At 36.1% G+C, this 24319-nt stretch overlaps 2 protein-coding genes across 2 annotated transcripts in view; one reads left to right on the top strand and one right to left on the bottom strand.

The window, feature by feature from the left end:
* LOC126772258 (uncharacterized) overlaps window positions 1–24319 on the top strand; it is a 347965-nt gene that overhangs the window by 63641 nt on the left and 260005 nt on the right. The gene's annotated exons all lie outside the window — the stretch shown is intronic.
* Window positions 1–24319, bottom strand: part of LOC126772183 (kelch-like protein 5) — a 343872-nt gene that overhangs the window by 17900 nt on the left and 301653 nt on the right. The gene's annotated exons all lie outside the window — the stretch shown is intronic.

Genomic DNA, 24319 nt, shown 5'->3' on the forward strand with positions numbered 1-24319 from the left:
TCGAAAATTTCGCAAATAAGTTATTGCATTTTACCTTTACTATATGAAATTTTTCAATGTGATAGTCAATTGATTTATACGTATCGGTTTAACATATATCAAGTCTTCAAAGTCAATTTACATAACTAAAATCCGCTTAGTACGATTTTGGCAAATGATTAATGTTTGCACTCCATAAAGCCAGCGCTTTGCCGAGCATTAGTACTCGGTTATGTGTTTTTGACAGAAAATCGTATTTTAATGTAAAGAGCAACAATTTTGCGATTAGTTTATATTTTACCGACTTTTAAAAGGAAGTTTTAAATTTTATTTTATATCTATGTTATACTTTTACTGGTGCAAGCTCGTCTGGGTAAATACCACCCATCAGATATTCTACCGCAAAACAGCAGTATTTGGTATTGTGTTCCGGTTTGAAGGGTTCACTCAGAGCCAGTGTAATTACAGGCACAAGGGACATCAAATCTTAGTTCCCAAGGTTGGTGGTGCATTGGTGATGTAAGCGATGGTTAACATTTCTTACAGTTCCAATGTCTATGGTCGTTGGTGACCACTTATCATCAGGTGGCCCATATGCTAGTCTACCTATTCTTAAAAAAATAAATAAAAAATATTATATACATATCGGCATTTTTTTGTGATCATATTTGATTATTTCTTCAGCTTATAAAGGTTACATTTTAGTAGATAGGTAGATCAGTTTGTTTTTTGGATACAAAAAAACTGAAAGTATTTTGTATGCAGCAGTTACAGGCTGTGAATTTCCCATTGCTGGGCTAAGGCCTCCTCTACCTTTTTGAGGAGAAGGCATGGAGCTTATATCACCATGCTGCTCCAATGCGGGTTGGTGGAATACACATGTGGCAGAATTTCAGTGAAATTAGACACATGCAGGTTTCCTCACGATGTTTTCCTTCACCGTATAGGACGAGGGGTATTATAATCAACAAAATTAAAAAAAGCACATGAAAAACACACGCTTGCCCGGGTTTGAACTCACAACCATCGGTTAAGATTCACGCGTTCTTACCACAGGGCCATCTCGGTGTAGTATACATCATATCTTGTTAATTTCTAGGTATGCACATGATTAGTGGTAGCATGCCGTTTACAATTATTACATTGATTAATTAGAAGGAACATTAATAATATAATATTATAGGTACAAGGAAGCAAATGTCAATGGGGCTAATTGTCAGCCTCACTACGAACCTCTCAAGCCCTCTTATAACAAGAGTGACCTTTTAGTCCTAAATATTTTTAGAAGAGTGGCAACTTGATTCAAACATTAATTTTCTATTTTCACTTACAAAAGTGCCATTATATGATACTTTTAGTAAATTAAATAATCAATCGGCGATTAAGTTTAATTTGATTCCAATATCACTGAATCAATTATAGCTATTATATAACATTAATATCTAATTTAGTTACCGAACCGTAAGCAATTAATTTATTAGTTACCGTAATTATAAATTTTATTGATTATTATATTAAGAGCAAGTGATTGTATTAATATTGTCTTAATAGGGATGCCGTGTGCACATTTTTAAGAATATAATCTAGCTTAAAGTTGCGTAAGTTCGGAATTGAATGTATATCCTGATTTTATTCTATTTCTTTATCTATAAAAATACATAAATAAATACGTGTCCTATAAATTCTAGTCGAATATATTTTAATAGTTAAAAATGTATTTATTAGCGTTAGATATTCGTTAATCAATATTTTCGCAATCCGATATTTAATTTTAATGAAAGTTGACAGCGTTACGGTATATTCCGATATTTGATTAGCCTTTAGTGTTTAGGGAAATGGCGTGAAAATTTCTACGCGATTTGGATTTTTCATATGGCAGACATTGCATATAGCGAACACTATCGTAAGAAACATTAAAATGTGGATATCTAGTTCATCGCTTAGATAAGATATACTTTATTTAAATAATAGTGTAGTAATGGGACAGTAATCTAGCAACTGATATTATAAGGCAAATAATTTCAATATAAATTTGAAAAATAGACAGTCGTTTGGAATAATGTATAAAAAACATGTAAGAAAATTTAATAAAAATAATATTATTTTTATAAACAATTGATCATTAGATCTGTATTGGCTGGTATAGACGTTTTTCTTTTATACCATTATTTCATAATATTGTAGTCCACATTCTGTTTAGAATTTAAGGTGTAGTAATGAATCAAACGGATTCAAATAGAACTGTACATAAATTGTTAGTATCACTTTTTTAAACATTTTTACAACTGTGACCCATGATAACGTAGAACAATGGATGTTTGACTCATAAATTTATTCTCAGGATTATTTTGGCCTTTAGTCCCAAAGCAATCGTGAGCAAATAATTTACTACCAACCCCTTTTTTTAATAAATTTATAGCAATGTAATGTAAAAAATGTTGTCCCGATCAATATGAAACAACTAAATATAATTTGCTTATTCTTACTCGATAATAGCAATCATTAATATCGTTACCTGCACTGTACTAATAATTTAAAGGTGAATAATTTTTATCTTTAAACGCGTTCTTTGGAACTGTCAGACTAAATTTTTGCGTTACATAGACTGTTTATTAAAGTTGTGATATAAAGCAACAATAAAGAGCGGAACAGTACAAATGTCAACCATGTTAGAAAACTAACGGCAAGTACGTGAAACAAGAGGAACAACGCGCTGACCTGCCTCGCGAAGCAGTGTGAGTTGTCATATGTGCTTGGCTATATACATAATTTTAGTCAGTATGAAAACCATATACAATACAAATTTAACGCAAACGTAACGATAAATTCTTAGGCACATCTCGCATGCAAAAATATTACAAAAAATTAAACCAGATAAAATTATACGATTAATTTCCTTGATAAGATATAAGCAATTTCTAATATTAATAAAAACTAATAAGAGGGAGATGACATGTGATTAAATTCAAATTATAATAAACTTAAAATCAAACAAAACAATAAATGTAATTTAGTAAAAAAAAAAAAACAAACGAATAATAATTGTGTAACGATAACTGTTGGCTCTTGTACTAGACTTCACTTTTAAAGAGTCATATTCGGTTCCTAAGGACGTCCATTCTAAGTGTGACTCCAATGAGGTTGCTAGAGTGCAGAGCGCTACTATAGCACTTGATTTTTGGCGTCACGTTCATTGGCGGGATATCATTAGCCAGTGTTAATTTTATGTATTTCCTCCGAATAGGGTTTGCTAGGGTTATCCTCATAGTTATCTTAAGACGTGCATAGTACAAGTGAGTGTGTTTGCCAATTCAAATAACACGATGGCCGTTAAATGGCGCTCCAATAATTATATTAATTACGTCTAGAAATATCTCAACGAAAGGTATAAACAAAAAGTATTTTTTTTAATAAATTTAATAATGTTTATTTTTTTAATAATAAAAACAAAGCTGAGAAGTTACGTGTAAGATATTAATTAAAAGCTACGATTGCTTATTTTTAGAATATAAATATAATCAGTATACGTATTCAGGTCTATTGTTAAGAACCTCTTCACTGGGACTGTTTCCATTGCTTACCTAAACAACAATTTATTATACACGGTCCAAACACAATATCTTTTCTTGTATAATAACACAATAGGGTAGTCCCTATAAGGTCATAAGGAGTCGCCACCCTTAGAATCATTGTAAATATATTTTAAAATTGTCCATTCATAACGCTGCGTAAATAACTTGAATATCATACCTTATAATATTTTTTAATTAATTTACGTTTATTATAATTAAAAAAAAATACAATAGAACATATAATTATGCCCGAAATAAATATATAAATAAAATTGAGTCTCCTTATAAAAGCTATTTCACATACCTTTTAAGTATCTATTTATTACTAAGACGTGAAAATAATTCAACGTGAACATAAGTTATATAAGCAAAATGTTGTTAAAAATGAAACTATTAATTAGGAAATAGCAATTAAATGTCTCAGTTTAAACTGGATTTTCACCTTAATAGTCTTATGAATTTTTTTTTACTTTGAACTGAGAGAAAAAATAAAACTCACACTATATATTTTTTCTTTATTTGAAGTTATTATCTCGAAACACAAAGGTATCACTTGCGTAGGTACTCTATTCTGCAAAAGGCTAAACAAGGTAGGAACATTAAGAGTACTTAACGTAGAACAATTAAGAGTTTCACTTAAAATATAACTAGAATTTATGAACTTCTTAATAAGCTTGAATAAGAATACTTGATGCTTTAACATTAGACGATTTTGCTGATGATGATGATTTTTTTATAGTATAGGTAGGCGGACGAGCATTTGGTCCACCTAATGGTAAGAGGTCACCAACGCCCATTGGCATTGTAAATTAAAATTGACCTCACATTAATTCCCCCCTCTTTTTTTGTTTCTTGACCATTTGTTGCAGAGTAAAAAGATCATCAAGATATAAAACTAATACTCATGTGTAGATAGATGTATGTATTAAAACGTTTTGTTTGATCACACACGAAAATCAAAGTAATAATACGTTTTGTAATGAAAGTTCCCGGTCCATAAAACTCGGCAGTGCTATTAAGGTTACTTTCACACGTTCACAAATTCCACAACATTGTTGTACCGAATATTGATTTAGGAAGGTATATCAACGTTGCGGAGGGATCGTATTTTGCGGTTTAATATTATCATCATTTTCATTAACTCTTAACGTTTCTATCGCTTATTTTTTAAATTTATTTTAGGGAGACATTTTTATTTTAGTTTTAGTTATAGAATATATGAATGCTAAGTTCAGCCACAGACCTTTATAATTACAAGTATGACTAGCTCACTTACCATTTCAATTGTAACATAGAAATATGAAGTTTTGCTTCTTGACAATAGAATAATGCCACGAAAGTATTTGTAACTCCAGGCTGGTATTAAAAATTTCTTCTGCGAAAAAAAAACACGAACTCTTATTGATTCTATCTGGACCTTGGCTTTACAACTAGGACCTGCGCTACTGTAGCTACTTAAACATAAATTGATATAAAAATATATAAATTGGGTATGTTAAACTTAATAAAATTATTCTGCCATAATATTATTGTTTCTCTGTACAAGAGACTCCAGGTAGTAATTACTCATCTAAATTACATTTTCAAAATAAAATGAAATTATTCCGAGACGTTAAGCAAACATATTCAATATACAAGCAATTCAAATCGTATCAAGATGTAAAAAATATCAATAAGTTATAAAGTAAATTCGTTTCGTTTCGTTAGATGGCTTCGAAAATTCGTAGTCGTGGGAAACATAAAAAGTAATATCTTTACTGAATTATCTGTATGGGTACAGTTTTTAGGTGATGTCTCACAAGCAAGACACGCCCGCAGTTTCACCTGCGTATAATTTTAAAAAAATACTAAGATCAGACTTAATATATTTCATTATATAGTTCTGAGCTCAACTTATATTGGAATATCTAAACCTCTTAAACTAGGCTTTTTTTAACTTCGGACCGCGGCGACGGGAGCGCGGATGCTCGAGGTGCCGCCGGGCACCAACGAGGCCGAGAAGGCGGCGGATGCCCTGGCGGAAAAGCTCCGCGAGGCCCTCAGCCCGGAGATCGTCCAGATCCATCGACCCACAAAGTGTGTCGAATTAAGGGTACTAGACCTGGACGACTCCGTGACGGTGGCGGAAGCCGTGGCGGCGGTCGCTGAACAAGGCGGCTGCCCTACCGGGGCCATTAAAGCGGGCATCATCGCTCGCGGCTCGAGCGGCTCGGGCTCTCTGTGGCTGAGCTGCCCCGTTTCGGCCGCGAAGAAGGTCGTGGAGGTAGGTCGCATAAGGGTCGGGTGGGTGTCGGCGCGAGTCATGCTGCGCGACCCCAGACCGCTGCACTGTTTCCGGTGCCTCGAGCGGGGGCACATGGGGGCAAAGTGTGACCGGGAAGTCGACCGAAGCCGTCTGTGCTTCCGCTGCGGTCAGCCCGGTCACAAGGCTCGGGAGTGCTCCGCCGCCGTAGCCAGCTGCGTGGTCTGCACTGCGGCAGGTAAGCCAGCTGCCCATGCCGCCTGCAGCAAGTCGTGCCAGGGCGGAAAGGGCGCCACGCAGAAGAAGAAGGCAGGGAAGGTGGCGACGAAAGGCCCGGTAGCCGCGTCTCCACGCACAGAGGCGGAGCCGATGGAGACCGCACAGTGATGGCCCTGCGCTGTCTTCAGGCCAATATCAACCACTCTGCCAGGGCCCAGGACCTACTAGTCCAAAGCATGGCAGAGTGGCAGATCAACGTGGCGGTGGTATCGGAGCCCTACTTCGTTCCCTCGCGGGACGACTGGGTCTCCGACCACGAACGGGTCGTGGCCATCGTCGCCCCTGCAGTCGCTGGCGCTCCGGCCATCGAGGGTGTGGCCAGGGGCAGGGGGTGCGTGCTGGCCGTCGTCGGCGGTGTGACGGTCGTCGCCGTCTACGCCTCGCCCAGTCGGAGTCTCGCCGAGTTTGAGCAGATGCTGGCAGAGGTCGGGACTCTGATCGGGCAAGCGGCGCCCACACCGGTGTTGGTCGCGGGGGACTTCAACGCCAAATCAACGGCTTGGGGTTCTCCTGTGGCCGATGCCCGGGGTGAGGTGCTCGAGGAGTGGGCGGTCTCGTTGGGGCTGGCGGTCCTCAACAGTGGGTCGGAGAGCACGTGCGTGCGACGGCAGGGCGAATCGATCGTGGACGTTACGTTCGCGTCCAACGCCCTGGCCCGCCGTGCTCAAAACTGGAGGGTCGAGACTGCGTGGAGACACTGTCGGATCACCGATATATTCGGTTCGATGTCTCTGCGTCGGCTCGTTGGGATGTTCGGCCCACTGTTGACGGAAGAACGGAAAGTCGTCCGCGTTGGTGCCTGGGTCGCCTCGACGGACAGTTGGCGAAGGAGGCGGCCATCGTCGAAGCTTGGGGGGCCGGTTCCGACCCGGTCCTCCGGATCGACCAGGAGGCCGACCGGATCGACGGCACCCTGTCCCGGGTGTGCGACGCGGCGATGCCGAGGGCTAAGCCGCACTCGCAACGTCGGCGGGTGTACTGGTGGCGTCCGGAGCTCCGTCGGCTGCGCAAGGCGTGCGTGGCGGCACGGCGCCGTTACGTTCGGTGTAGGAGACGAAGGGTTCGTGATGACGACGCGGAGGGGGTCTTCTACACCGGATATAGGACCGCCTGCCAGGCCCTACAGAAGGCCATAGCACAGGCCAAAGAGGCGGCGTGGGAGGAATGGCTGGAGACGCTCAACGCCGATCCGTGGGGGCGTCCGTATCGGGTCGTGAGACAAAAGCTCCGACCCTGGGCTCCTCCGCTGACTAGCAGTCTCCAGCCGCAGCTCTTGGCGAGGGTTGTGGACACGCTCTTCCCCGGGCGGGGAGAGTTCGTGCCACCGGCCATGGTGCCGCCCGCGAGCAGGCCCCAAGAGGAGGACGACGGGGGACCGGTGACTCCGATCACCGAGGCGGAACTGCAGGCGGCTGTCATCAGACTAGGGTCGAAAAAGACAGCCCCTGGGCCCGACGGAATCCCTGGTCGAGCCCTGAAGATCGCGTCGGAGGAGCTCGGCGAGAGCATGCGGCGCCTCTTCACCGCATGCCTGGCTCAGGGTAGGTTTCCGCGACGGTGGAAAACGGGCACGCTCGTTCTGATCCGCAAGGACGGGCGTCCGTCCGATCAGCCGTCAGCCTACCGCCCGATCGTGTTGCTCGACGAGGTGAGCAAGCTCTTCGAGCGGGTGCTCGCTGCCCGTCTCGTCGGCAGTATGGAGCCGGGACTCGACGAGCGGCAATACGGGTTCCGTCCCGGCCGCTCGACGCTCGACGCGATCGCCAGGGTGAGGGGCCTGGCCGAGGAGGAGGTGTCTCGGGGCGGGGTTGTGTTGGCAGTGTCGCTGGATATTTCCAATGCCTTCAACACCCTGCCCTGGGAAACGGTGATGGAGGCCCTGCGGTTCCACGGTGTGCCGGGCTACCTGCGGCGTACCGTGGCCGATTACTTCTCGGGCAGGGCGGTGGCCTTTCCGACTGCGGACGGATGGGCCGTCAGGTCGTTGTCGTGCGGTGTTCCGCAGGGGTCGGTACTAGGACCGCTCCTGTGGTGCATCGGTTACGACTGGGTGCTGCGTGGGGCCACGTTGCGGGGGGTCAGCGTCACGTGCTACGCCGACGACACCCTCGTGTCAGCCCGCGGCAGTTCATACCGGGAGGCGGCCTATCGCGCCACCCCAGCCGTGGCGTGGCACTCAGAGCGGCTCGGGCGTACCGCACGGTGTCGTACACTGCGGCGTGCCTGCTCGCCGGAAGCCCGCCATGGGACCTCGAGGCCGAGGCTAACTCGAGGGTCTATTGGCGGATCAAGGCGTTACTGAGAGCGGAGGAGAACCGGCCCCACCCACGTGAGGTTCGGACGTGGCGAGAGGAGGCCCGCGAGAGGGTATTCGCCGAGTGGTCGGAGAGACTGGGTGTCCCGGGTGCTAGCCGGGACCTCGTTGCGGCCATTCGGCCGGTGCTGAGGAAGTGGGTCGAGCGCAAGCACGGCCCACCCACGTATCACCTCACACAACTTTTGACCGGCCACGGTTGTTTTGGCCGGTATCTGTGTGAGGTGGTCGGTAGGGAGCCGACGGTGGAGTGCCACCATTGTGGCGGAGGAGCCGTGGATACGGCGGAACACACGCGCGTAGAGTGCCCGGCTTGGGCGGAGCCTCGCGCGGTAGGCCGTAGGTGGAGACCTGTCGCTTCCGGCCGTCGTCGAGAAGATGGCCGGAAGCGAAGAGATCTGGGCGACAGTGTCCCGGTTCAGCGGATGCGTCTTGTCGCAAAAGGAGGAAGCAGAGCGGGAGCGGGAGGACGACGTGGACTCGCTCCCGCAACGAAGAAGGAGACCTCTTCGACGGCGACGTGCCTTCGCAGGCCGGACGCTGCCGCAGAGTTAAGGTGTGGTTGGCGGCGGAGCCAGTTTGTTGATCCGCCGCGGGGCTTCAAGCCCTGACGCCCAGCCTCCAGTGGCGGACTCGGGGGAGTCCGTCACGTAACAGGACGGAGGCACAGAGAGGAGGGAGGCGCGCCCTAACATCCTGGCGCGCTCTCGAGATGGGTCCTCTGGCGGGGGGACCGCTGGCGGGGTTGCGGTTGTAAGTCACAACGTTCCCGTGACCCCGCCGCCTTGCGGAGAGGCGGAAATCCGGGAGGTTTTAGTGGGTAGGACGGGGCCTTCTGCCCCGTGAGTCCCACATACCCGTCCCGGTCCCCCCGGAACGGGCGGCAGGCGTAAATGCCTTTCCTCCCCGAAAAAAAAAAAAAAGGCTTTTTTTAACTTTGTTTTGTTCATATACAATCATCATCATTTTACAGACTATCATTTATAGGTAGCTATAAATGATATATATATTCAATATAACAAACACTAAATTTTAAGTAACATTTGTTACAATACATTAAAGATCCGCATCAACATGAAACGTGAGAGCATGAAACTGCATCCAAATCTGTTTAGCCGTTTCTAAGATTAGCATGCACAAACGCACAGACAAACAAATAAACAAACAATCAAAAAAAAATCAGAGAAAAATCTAATCAATGTTTTTGGTTCTATCGCGTTGATAAAGGCCCCTGATAATAGTTTTACTCATATATTTTCCATATATGGACAGCTATCAGTTACATTTTTATTATACGTATAGAAAATTATTACATGTCAAAATAATTATTGAATAATTATGTATTCACAGAATTATGTTAACATAGAGAGCATGAAACTGCATCCAAATCTGTTTAGCCGTTTCTAAGATTAGCATGCACAAACGCACAGACAAACAAATAAACAAACAATCAAAAAAAAATCAGAGAAAAATCTAATCAATGTTTTTGGTTCTATCGCGTTGATAAAGGCCCCTGATAATAGTTTTACTCATATATTTTCCATATATGGACAGCTATCAGTTACATTTTTATTATACGTATAGAAAATTATTACATGTCAAAATAATTATTGAATAATTATGTATTCACAGAATTATGTTAACATAGGAAATAAAACATGAATAGTTTTTTTAAATATTAAAATAGATTTCGCTTATTGTTAATTTCAATTAACATAATATTTTTAAATTTGACATGGGTGCCTATATTAATCCAATCAAAAAGATAGAATAAATATTCCCTTAGTCCAAATATCTATAGAACTAATTTCAAACAGCAAGATATTTTTCTTCTTCAACTTACAAACTTCGCCAAAACTTTTTAAAACACGTTACGAAGACCAGACTTACCAATATATGTTTCTTATACAATGTAAAATGTAGAGGTAAAATTTAAACAAAACTTTGTTAGCGTAGATAATACATAAATCGAATATTTTCAACTCACACAAAAGATCTAACTGATTTTGCTATAGAAGTTAATATTGTATTTAATATTTTTCGAAGTATGATCTACGAACAACTAAGTTAATATTATATTTTCTATAAAATCGAAAGAGAAGCCAAAATGAAGTGTACTGATATAAACTTTGCACGTATAATGTATGTGATATACATAAATATGTACAATATCAGATATGCAATCAACTATGGCTCCATGAGGCTATTGTTACGAAGAGAAGAGACATGTGTTTTATACAAACTTTGTTCCAAAATACAAAGAGATAATTTCGTTTTGACTATTGCTGAAAATATTGCAAGCAAGAGCATAATACTCGTAAAAAGCTTTGAAAAATATTTGAATAAATATTTTCAAACAAGAATTCTCTTTATTTCAAAGCCTTTGTTTATGTAAGCGTTTGACCTAATTAAAAGAGTTATTCGACTACAATCAACTTAAATACTTATATGTTTCTCTGAAAATAAAAATAGGTCATACACATAACTAACTGCATAATATTATAAAATTACTATACTCGAGGTTATTTAAATAGTTTCGACATAAATAGGAGAAATATATAACAACTACTATATTATACTATAATTAATTTTTTAACTGTAACCCTCTAAGCTGCTGACATAATAATTTATTTATTTATTTGGATGGATAAAATGTAGATTATTGAAAAGGTAAAATAAAAATACAAACAAGAAAAAAAAATTTTTTTGTAATAATATATTCGTCTATTCTAAAATCCCTTAGAATGTACTCGTTATATTTTGATCTTACCAAATTAATAATATTGACAATTCTCAATTAAGTCCTTATTCTTCTTACATTTACTAAACGTGAAAAAAAAAACTTTTATTTTTCGAGTCACCTAGAAATTTTGTAGACTTAGTTTATCGATATACAAAAGCCGGTTTATACAATGATTTTTATCGAGGTGCAATAAACGCCGTTGTCTCCTTAAATTTTTTATCTCTCTTTTGTAGAGAGAGTTAAAATAGCTAATATAAATTAAGCTAATATACTTCGTGGAATTTTGTTATAGAAGTGACACATCCTCTATGTGTTCTACCCAACCATTATTTATTTTTACGAATATACTCTCATAATTTGCCTTTTGGAATTTATTGTTTTGCCTTTTATAAGGCATCAAAATTATTTAATAATCATCAAAATTAATTTCGCACCCCGAAAGATTGTTGTTGATTGTTGATGATTGTTAATTGATCCACTGCTTAGTCTGTTTTAAATTTATTTCGGACGTGTAATGGTGGACACTTGTATCTTCCATAGTTATAAAACTTATTATATTTAAAATCACCCGAAAGCGATCCAAAGAAAATGCAAGATTTGCGTTCAAATTTATTTTTGATCATCCATATTAACACGAGTTCCACCTTGCCAATAATTTTCTTGACCATTTAATCTCTGGCAACCAGTTTATTATGACGCATATGACAAAACACTTATCTCAGAATTCTGAATTCCTATCACGTTTAGTAACCTAATCATTATCTATTTGACGATCTGGTTGACGTGGTTGGAAGATAGAACCTTTCATACCGAATGTTGTGAGATCGATGAAATATATGTATGTCCTGAGTCTGAGTGTAATTATCTATAGAAGTATGTATTTACAAAAGAAAAATAGTATATGTAGCATATCGGTTGTCTGGTTTCCATAATACAAGCTCTGCATAGTTAATCAGATGGCCGTGTGTGAATATTGTCCCAGGATATTATTATTATTATTATCTATGTTTGATTATATCCATTTTCACCTTCCACATGATAATTTTTCGTGTCACTCAACAATACGTACTTTACATTTAAGAACACCTCTCATATTATATTAATCATGTAGAACACACACACACAGAATTCAACTTTTTCGTGTTACCTATTAGTCCAAATTGTCCAAAAACTCCTACATTTTTTTACTTAAGAAGAGACTTCACAGATATTCTTATACTTAAAAAGAAAACCTAATGTAAGTTTTTTTTAAAGTAATATTTACCCATATATATTAATAATTTCAGACATAACATTTTGTATGAAATCAGAAACAAACAACAACGTATTAATATATATTTTTTAATACTCACAGTATTAAAAAGTAGATTCGCTAAAAGAAAATGTTATGAAAAAAATATCTAAATGAGAATTACAAGAATTTAATAATTTTCTTTAAAACAATATAATATAATCCTCGAAGTTTTTACTCAGCGTAACGATACCGTTAGCGTTGCTTTTAGTTTATTGCGGTTTTTGTGTGATACTTTATGAGTGTATTTGTTACCAATGGCCATTCGAACTTCGAGCATTTAGGGTTCATGTGAAATAAAATAACAAGATAACTTAGATTTTTAAACTTCTGAATAAAAATCACCGTAATCATTTTAAAGTTTTACTTTAATTAATTATTTTTAACAATATCATAAGCAAGTGGTTTTCCCTAACTTCGTGTGCTTTCAATTAATTTTATAATCATTTGTTATATGGTTATGTTATATTGTTTATATGACTTATTCCTTATCCAGGTCTCAACCTTCCTACCTACCTCTGTGTCAAATCTCAATACGATAGATTTAAAAAAAATCTAACGTGTCACCGAATAATACTATAGAAAAGGAATTTTTATTCGAATGCTTTGTAATTACCGTTAGATCTATTAATTTGTAAGTATTACTGTATGCCATGTTGGTAATACTATATATAAAAAAAAATTAGGTACATATTTAATAAAAATTATAAATACTGTAATTTCAAATTCAACCATTGAAAATATACGTCATATATTTTTGAACGCGCAGAATAAGATGGACAAACAATACAATACAATCGATTTCATCCCTTAATCCTTAGTCGTATTCGTGCACTTTAGTTTACTGGTTTAGATAGGTTTACTAAATTGATAAATTCATTTGTGTGCGAAAACAACAAACCATAATCAAATCGAGGGAGGCGTTAAGTACCTTGCAAAGACACGGCAAAATTTCATAATGATCGGTTGAGTAGATAAGGATTATTTCGGTAGGTACGTTGGTATTAAGAGAGATTTTTTCAAATTTGACGAAGGTTCTTCATAATTCGATAAGAACTCACTTTGTATCTCACTAATGAATGACATTAGTGAGAACAAACATATCTTGATATACCATTTTGACTGGACCATCGTTAATTATTATTATAGCCAATGTCGCATCTCAATTTCTGCCATTTCAAGATCAGCGGTGAATTCGAATTTATACTCACAGAATAGCTCTACTAAGCTTATTACAGCTTGACACTTAGTATTACTTGGATGGAGGGTTACTAATATTAGTATTATATTAGTAAACATCCATCCAAGATTATGAGTTATGGTAACATAATCACAAACGCATTACATATTTAATGATGAAGCGTGTTATCTAATAAACATTAGATATTTAAAGATCTATGTAATAAGCTATGGCAGTGTTTTTTATATCTTTCTTTTTTATATATTTTTTATTTGTTCTTTATGGATTTTTAAAGCTCTTGTTTGCAATACTTCCAAAAGAAACCATCAATTACTCCACATTGCAATTGTTTTGAAATTGAGCTGTTGAGAAATTAAGACAACAATTTATACTATCTTAGGTAGTATCACTGAATTTATTTTATTTTTTAAACATTAACAACTACAGCCGAATAAATGGCGTTATCAACAAATTGACTTTAAATACCAAAGACAAAATAGAAGTATAAAATCCGGTAAAATATACAGTAGCTTCAAAATACAATAACACAGATGCTAAGAATCTCGATATAATGAAGATATAACTTAGTTATTCAATTATTTTACTCCGTTAGGAAGAAATACCTTAAAGCAATGAATTAAATTAAGCGTCTTGTTAATTAATAAAAGCCTCACACTTTATTTGACGAATCTCGGTGCACTAATAAATAAATACATCTCAATTTTCCCAACACTAAATACCATTTGGAATCTTCGAGTTAAATTTAATTTTGGCTGTAATTAGTATATTGTTTGAATAATTATTTAGTATTCTTAGAGGGTTTACTCTATAAATATAAATCTAAATTATTATAAATATAAATAAAAGCAATTATTTAGTGACTGACTATTATAACAGTCTTGACATTTGTTTCGTTATAAAAAGGCAGACTAAAAAAGTATCAAGGATCATTATTTCAAGCACATCACGACAAATTGGTCTTATATATTTTTTAAAGAACAAAGTATGCTGTTGGGCGGAATTGTTCAACACATGAGAAGTACAGTTAATGTCATATTTTATCAAGTATTATCTCTCTATATAAAACTTAAAAAAAACCTTATTTAAGTAGTATAAGAAATTTTGAATTAAAAGGATTAAATTTAAAATTATCAACGTTTTGAAATGTAGACTTTACCGAAAAAAACGGCTAAAATAATCAACAAAAATTGTCGGCAAATATAGTATAGGGCGTTCTGTAGCTAGGTTGAGCGATGATATCGATGGAGATCAATCCAGTCCTGCAGTGGACTGACCCGGGATGATGATGATTAACAGTAACAGTAACAGCCTGTAGAATACACATATGGTAGAATTTTAATGAAATTAGACACATGCAGGTTTCTTCACGATGTTTTCCTTCACCGTCAAGCACGAGATAAATTATAAACACAAATTAAGTACATAAAAAAGTCAGTGGCGCTTGCCCGAGTTTGAACCCACGATCATCGGTTAAGATTCACGCGTTCTAACCACTAGGCCATCTCAGCTATGATGATGATGATGATTATGATGACATAATCTTTTAATGAGTATTACGTAAGTAAAAAACGACACATAAATTGCATATTATTATACATTATTTACATAAATACACCGAAAATTTAAAAATAAAACAAAATATAACCTAAGTCTTGACATTGATATCTGCGTTTTTGTATAAGCTTGTAATCCCTTGATCTTTCAATTTAATTCAGATCATTTCATTTGTAAGCTACACCCAGAATAACTAGTAATTACTTTAGGACTAGCCTGTTTCCGGAAAGTGCATATTTGTATTTGCTTCAAAGAAGATTTTTTTTTATACAATAGGTAGCCGGACGAGCATCCACCTGATTGTAAGGGGTCACCAACGCTCATAGACGTCGTCATTGTAAGAAATGTTAATCATCGCTTACATCACCAATACGCCACCAACCTTGGGAACTAAGATGTTATGTCCCTTGTGCCTGTAATTACACTGGCTCACACACCCTTCAAATCGGAACACAACAATACCAAGTACTGCTGTTTTGCGGCAGAATATCTGATGAGTGGGTGGTAACTACCCAAACGAGCTTGAAGAAATCCCTACCACCAGTAAATTATTTGATATATAACTCCGTCTTATTACTTTTATCGATAAAATAAAACTGATTAATTTTATTTGCCCCAGAGCTACCTAATTCCACGCACTCATGATTCGGAAATTAATTATTTTGAATTCAGATCGAACTTATAATCATTATATGCCGTTCATCTCTATTAAAACTGCTCATTTATTTTTATTGTAGACTAAATCGTGTGTTCGTTATAATGTTATAATATTCAATAATTATATCTGTTTACTTTATTGACTATTAAAATTATATATTTGGAGCAAAAAGCATACATAATATGCCTGAAGCCATTCGCTATCAGTCAACATTTAGGCAATATAGAAAATTATGACGAAATTCAACTAAAAATTCATGAATAAAAACTTTTTACACTTTAGTAATATTGTGGTTAATTTTTAGTATATGATCAATTATAAAATTAAGTTGTTGGGAAGTGGTTGGCATATTTCTTCATTTACGTTTAACAACATCATGAATGATATGAAAAGATATTAATGAGTCTGGTGTTTTTTTTTATTATAAGCAGCCGGACGAACAAATGGGACACCTGATGGTACGTGGTCAACACCGGGCGGTGTTGATAGACATTAGCGATGTAAGAAATATAACAATTCCTTATACCGCCAATGCGCCACGAAACCTGGTAACCAAGATGCTTTATACCTTGTGCCTGTAGTAACACTGGCTCACTCACCCTTGAAACCAGAACGCAAAAATACTAAGTATTGTTTCTTAGCGGCAGAATATCTGATAAGTGGGTGGTACCCACACAGACGGGCCAGCGCCGCGTAAATCTATAGTGTTATATATATGTATAACACATGATACGAAAGCCCTTATAATAATTATTATTAATAATTACTATTTACAATTTATGCTGGATTCTATAAATTAAATATTTATTTTTTGCGCGTGGGCGCTAGTCGGTAATTATATACAAATCCACTAGCTGGTTACCGCGATATTTTATGCAGAGAGCAACAAGCATTAATCATTTTACAAATTGTGGAGTTTACACAAAACAACCACAGTGGCATTCGGTTTTTGTGGTACAAATTCAATATAGGAAAACGAGATTATATAATCCTGGAATTCTAATTTCTAATTTTAGTAACAATGTTAGTATTAATGAATTAAATGCGATTAAATCTATTGTTCTGTTAAATGCAATGATATGCTTACTCAATATGAGTTTGCATTCGTTTGTTGCTACATAGTTAATATTTTATCTTAAGCTTTTCATATCGTCTTATTTAATAAATTGAATCCATATTAACACGAGTTCCACCTTGCCAATAATTTTCTTGACCATTTAATCTCTGGCAACCAGTTTATTATGACGCATATGACAAAACACTTATCTCAGAATTCTGAATTCCTATCACGTTTAGTAACCTAATCATTATCTATTCGACGATCTGGTTGACGTGGTTGGAAGATAGAACCTTTCATACCGAATGTTGTGAGATCGATGAAATATATGTATGTCCTGAGTCTGAGTGTAATTATCTATAGAAGTATGTATTTACAAAAGAAAAATAGTATATGTAGCATATCGGTTGTCTGGTTTCCATAATACAAGCTCTGCATAGTTAATTAGATGGCCGTGTGTGAATATTGTCCCAGGATATTATTATTATTATTATCTATGTTTGATTATATCCATTTTCACCTTCCACATGATAATTTTTCGTGTCACTCAACAATACGTACTTTACATTTAAGAACACCTCTCATATTATATTAATTATGTAGAACACACACACACAGAATTCAACTTTTTCGTGTTACCTATTAGTCCAAATTGTCCAAAAACTCCTACATTTTTTTACTTAAGAAGAGACTTCACAGATATTCTTATACTTAAAAAGAAAACCTAATGTAAGTTTTTTTTAAAGTAATATTTACCCATATATATTAATAATTTCAGACATAACATTTTGTATGAAATCAGAAACAAACAACAACGTATTAATATATATTTTTTAATACTCACAGTATTAAAAAGTAGATTCGCTAAAAGAAAATGTTATGAAAAAAATATCTAAATGAGAATTACAAGAATTTAATAATTTTCTTTAAAACAATATAATATAATCCTCGAAGTTTTTACTCAGCGTAACGATACCGTTAGCGTTGCTTTTAGTTTATTGCGGTTTTTGTGTGATACTTTATGAGTGTATTTGTTACCAATGGCCATTCGAACTTCGAGCATTTAGGGTTCATGTGAAATAAAATAACAAGATAACTTAGATTTTTAAACTTCTGAATAAAAATCACCGTAATCATTTTAAAGTTTTACTTTAATTAATTATTTTTAACAATATCATAAGCAAGTGGTTTTCCCTAACTTCGTGTGCTTTCAATTAATTTTATAATCATTTGTTATATGGTTATGTTATATTGTTTATATGACTTATTCCTTATCCAGGTCTCAACCTTCCTACCTACCTCTGTGTCAAATCTCAATACGATAGATTTAAAAAAAATCTAACGTGTCACCGAATAATACTATAGAAAAGGAATTTTTATTCGAATGCTTTGTAATTACCGTTAGATCTATTAATTTGTAAGTATTACTGTATGCCATGTTGGTAATACTATATATAAAAAAAAATTAGGTACATATTTAATAAAAATTATAAATACTGTAATTTCAAATTCAACCATTGAAAATATACGTCATATATTTTTGAACGCGCAGAATAAGATGGACAAACAATACAATACAATCGATTTCATCCCTTAATCCTTAGTCGTATTCGTGCACTTTAGTTTACTGGTTTAGATAGGTTTACTAAATTGATAAATTCATTTGTGTGCGAAAACAACAAACCATAATCAAATCGAGGGAGGCGTTAAGTACCTTGCAAAGACACGGCAAAATTTCATAATGATCGGTTGAGTAGATAAGGATTATTTCGGTAGGTACGTTGGTATTAAGAGAGATTTTTTCAAATTTGACGAAGGTTCTTCATAATTCGATAAGAACTCACTTTGTATCTCACTAATGAATGACATTAGTGAGAACAAACATATCTTGATATACCATTTTGACTGGACCATCGTTAATTATTATTATAGCCAATGTCGCATCTCAATTTCTGCCATTTCAAGATCAGCGGTGAATTCGAATTTATACTCACAGAATAGCTCTACTAAGCTTATTACAGCTTGACACTTAGTATTACTTGGATGGAGGGTTACTAATATTAGTATTATATTAGTAAACATCCATCCAAGATTATGAGTTATGGTAACATAATCACAAACGCATTACATATTTAATGATGAAGCGTGTTATCTAATAAACATTAGATATTTAAAGATCTATGTAATAAGCTATGGCAGTGTTTTTTATATCTTTCTTTTTTATATATTTTTTATTTGTTCTTTATGGATTTTTAAAGCTCTTGTTTGCAATACTTCCAAAAGAAACCATCAATTACTCCACATTGCAATTGTTTTGAAATTGAGCTGTTGAGAAATTAAGACAACAATTTATACTATCTTAGGTAGTATCACTGAATTTATTTTATTTTTTAAACATTAACAACTACAGCCGAATAAATGGCGTTATCAACAAATTGACTTTAAATACCAAAGACAAAATAGAAGTATAAAATCCGGTAAAATATACAGTAGCTTCAAAATACAATAACACAGATGCTAAGAATCTCGATATAATGAAGATATAACTTAGTTATTCAATTATTTTACTCCGTTAGGAAGAAATACCTTAAAGCAATGAATTAAATTAAGCGTCTTGTTAATTAATAAAAGCCTCACACTTTATTTGACGAATCTCGGTGCACTAATAAATAAATACATCTCAATTTTCCCAACACTAAATACCATTTGGAATCTTCGAGTTAAATTTAATTTTGGCTGTAATTAGTATATTGTTTGAATAATTATTTAGTATTCTTAGAGGGTTTACTCTATAAATATAAATCTAAATTATTATAAATATAAATAAAAGCAATTATTTAGTGACTGACTATTATAACAGTCTTGACATTTGTTTCGTTATAAAAAGGCAGACTAAAAAAGTATCAAGGATCATTATTTCAAGCACATCACGACAAATTGGTCTTATATATTTTTTAAAGAACAAAGTATGCTGTTGGGCGGAATTGTTCAACACATGAGAAGTACAGTTAATGTCATATTTTATCAAGTATTATCTCTCTATATAAAACTTAAAAAAAACCTTATTTAAGTAGTATAAGAAATTTTGAATTAAAAGGATTAAATTTAAAATTATCAACGTTTTGAAATGTAGACTTTACCGAAAAAAACGGCTAAAATAATCAACAAAAATTGTCGGCAAATATAGTATAGGGCGTTCTGTAGCTAGGTTGAGCGATGATATCGATGGAGATCAATCCAGTCCTGCAGTGGACTGACCCGGGATGATGATGATTAACAGTAACAGTAACAGCCTGTAGAATACACATATGGTAGAATTTTAATGAAATTAGACACATGCAGGTTTCTTCACGATGTTTTCCTTCACCGTCAAGCACGAGATAAATTATAAACACAAATTAAGTACATAAAAAAGTCAGTGGCGCTTGCCCGAGTTTGAACCCACGATCATCGGTTAAGATTCACGCGTTCTAACCACTAGGCCATCTCGGCTATGATGATGATGATGATTATGATGACATAATCTTTTAATGAGTATTACGTAAGTAAAAAACGACACATAAATTGCATATTATTATACATTATTTACATAAATACACCGAAAATTTAAAAATAAAACAAAATATAACCTAAGTCTTGACATTGATATCTGCGTTTTTGTATAAGCTTGTAATCCCTTGATTTTTCAATTTAATTCAGATCATTTCATTTGTAAGCTACACCCAGAATAACTAGTAATTACTTTAGGACTAGCCTGTTTCCGGAAAGTGCATATTTGTATTTGCTTCAAAGAAGATTTTTTTTTATACAATAGGTAGCCGGACGAGCATCCACCTGATTGTAAGGGGTCACCAACGCTCATAGACGTCGTCATTGTAAGAAATGTTAATCATCGCTTACATCACCAATACGCCACCAACCTTGGGAACTAAGATGTTATGTCCCTTGTGCCTGTAATTACACTGGCTCACACACCCTTCAAATCGGAACACAACAATACCAAGTACTGCTGTTTTGCGGCAGAATATCTGATGAGTGGGTGGTAACTACCCAAACGAGCTTGAAGAAATCCCTACCACCAGTAAATTATTTGATATATAACTCCGTCTTATTACTTTTATCGATAAAATAAAACTGATTAATTTTATTTGCCCCAGAGCTACCTAATTCCACGCACTCATGATTCGGAAATTAATTATTTTGAATTCAGATCGAACTTATAATCATTATATGCCGTTCATCTCTATTAAAACTGCTCATTTATTTTTATTGTAGACTAAATCGTGTGTTCGTTATAATGTTATAATATTCAATAATTATATCTGTTTACTTTATTGACTATTAAAATTATATATTTGGAGCAAAAAGCATACATAATATGCCTGAAGCCATTTGCTATCAGTCAACATTTAGGCAATATAGAAAATTATGACGAAATTCAACTAAAAATTCATGAATAAAAACTTTTTACACTTTAGTAATATTGTGGTTAATTTTTAGTATATGATCAATTATAAAATTAAGTTGTTGGGAAGTGGTTGGCATATTTCTTCATTTACGTTTAACAACATCATGAATGATATGAAAAGATATTAATGAGTCTGGTGTTTTTTTTTATTATAAGCAGCCGGACGAACAAATGGGACACCTGATGGTACGTGGTCAACACCGGGCGGTGTTGATAGACATTAGCGATGTAAGAAATATAACAATTCCTTATACCGCCAATGCGCCACGAAACCTGGTAACCAAGATGCTTTATACCTTGTGCCTGTAGTAACACTGGCTCACTCACCCTTGAAACCAGAACGCAAAAATACTAAGTATTGTTTCTTAGCGGCAGAATATCTGATAAGTGGGTGGTACCCACACAGACGGGCCAGCGCCGCGTAAATCTATAGTGTTATATATATGTATAACACATGATACGAAAGCCCTTATAATAATTATTATTAATAATTACTATTTACAATTTATGCTGGATTCTATAAATTAAATATTTATTTTTTGCGCGTGGGCGCTAGTCGGTAATTATATACAAATCCACTAGCTGGTTACCGCGATATTTTATGCAGAGAGCAACAAGCATTAATCATTTTACAAATTGTGGAGTTTACACAAAACAACCACAGTGGCATTCGGTTTTTGTGGTACAAATTCAATATAGGAAAACGAGATTATATAATCCTGGAATTCTAATTTCTAATTTTAGTAACAATGTTAGTATTAATGAATTAAATGCGATTAAATCTATTGTTCTGTTAAATGCAATGATATGCTTACTCAATATGAGTTTGCATTCGTTTGTTGCTACATAGTTAATATTTTATCTTAAGCTTTTCATATCGTCTTATTTAATAAATTGAAAATATTTTAACTTAATTTAAATTAGTTTAGTTCTTTTTGATTTACTTATTGATTCTATAGAAAAGGTTTTTTTATAGTTCTTATTATGTTACGACCGGTATGTTATTTTTATCTATTCTATTCTAGTTAAACGGTGGTAACTCGTTCTGCTTTCGATACAGCTCCCTCACTGCTACTGCCCATGTACCGTGAGAGTATAATCCCCGCACAGGGTGAAATTAGGCGAGCTCTCTAACCCCGACAAGGGCCGCAAGTAATTACTATAAATGTAAAAGTAAGAGTGTATAATATGGCTGGGCAAATTACTCTTGCTAATGCGAAACTCCAATTAGAAAGTACATGCTAGTTTGCTAGTTTTTAACTTAACTTTTTCATAGTTTTGTTAAATAAATAAATAATTATAAAATAAAATAAAAATAAAATAAATAAATAATTGCTTGTAGGACTTTGTACAAGCCTGTCTGGGCAGGTACCACTTAGTATTCTTCTGAGTTTGAGTTGACTACAGGCATAAGCGACATAAAGTCTTAAGTTCCAAAGTATGTGGCGCTTTAGCAAAGTAGGAAATAGTTACTATTTCTTACAGCGCCAAAGTCTATGGGCAGTGATGACTAAATACCGTCAGGTAGCCCATTTGCAGACCGTCTACCTATTTCATAAAAAAGACACTGAATTCGTCATAATTTATTATTTGAATATTTTTAATAAGTAAAAATAATTTCAAAAAGAAAATGAGAAAGTTATACAAACTATATTCTCATTAATAATCACTTTCAAGAAAAAATCTGCGTCGCAGCGCAGGCGATTAAAGGATAGACAATTAACTAACATTGATGGTGCTTGATTAATGTATTTTGGTTATTTTCATAGTCCTATGATAATACAATCGAAGGTAACTCTTCAGAAATAGAAACTGGTGGTTCGCTTATTAATAAGAGCACTTCAGGTTATTTGAAATCTTGGAATACGAGGGAACCTCTTCGGGTTATTTTTGGTAGCTTTTTGTAAGAACACGTGAATCTTAACCGATGATCGTGAGTTCAAACTCGGGCCAGACCACTGAATTTTCATGTGTTTATGTTATAATTAATTTCGACTTTCACGGTGAAGTAAAACATCGTGAGGAAACCTGCATGTGTCTAATTTCACTGAAATTGTGCCACATGTGTAGTCCACCAAACCGCAATGGAGCAGCGTGGCTAATATAATGGCTAATAAGCTCCAAAAACCTTCCTAGCCCTAGTAGGCCTAGCCCAGTAGTGGGACATTTACAGGCTGTTACTGTACTATTAAATCAAATACAGCCTAAAACATAATAAGTGCATTTAAAACAATAAATGCGCATGCATTTAGTTACTTCGAAGTTGTAATGAAAACACGAGTACCTACTGCATTAAACTTTCAGATTTATTTTTTCTAAATAGGTTTAATTTTATACTTTTTTTCTTGTTAAAATTAAAATGAATCTTTATTTTAAATTAAAATAAATCATATATCTTGATTCAGACTTGAATTATATATAAATGTATATTCATCAACAAAAACATAATTAGTTATTTATTAAGGATCTCCAACAAAGGATACACACTTACGAGTACGTTACATCGTGGAATAATGTTTTAAAATATGTGTGCTCCTTAAAGTTACCAGACCACATCAAACATTATGTGTTTAATATCGAATATTACAATTGACTGCCTCGTTGGTCTAGTGGCTTGATGTAAGGCCGCAGACCCGGAGGTCCTGGGTTCAATTCCCAGGTCGGGTCATTAAAAAGTTATTGGGTTTTTCTGTCGGAAATTTCTTAATTGCATCCCGGAGTCTGGAAAGCACATTAAGCCATTAGTCCTGCGCCTGAACTCTTTCCGGTTGTATCGAATTGCCGTCCTATCGGATTATGAGAGTGAGGGAAGCGAGAGTGCACCTGTGTTTGCACACACGCTTGTGCACTATAATATCTCCTGCGCAGTTGGCTAATCTCTCTCTCTCTCTGGCTCTTGAGATTGGCTGCCGTGGCCGAAATCGGTCTGGAGGACATTATTTAATGTCGAATAATGCCTAA

This window comes from Nymphalis io, chromosome 12, assembly GCF_905147045.1.
Source record: "Nymphalis io chromosome 12, ilAglIoxx1.1, whole genome shotgun sequence".
NCBI lineage: Eukaryota > Metazoa > Arthropoda > Insecta > Lepidoptera > Nymphalidae > Nymphalis > Nymphalis io.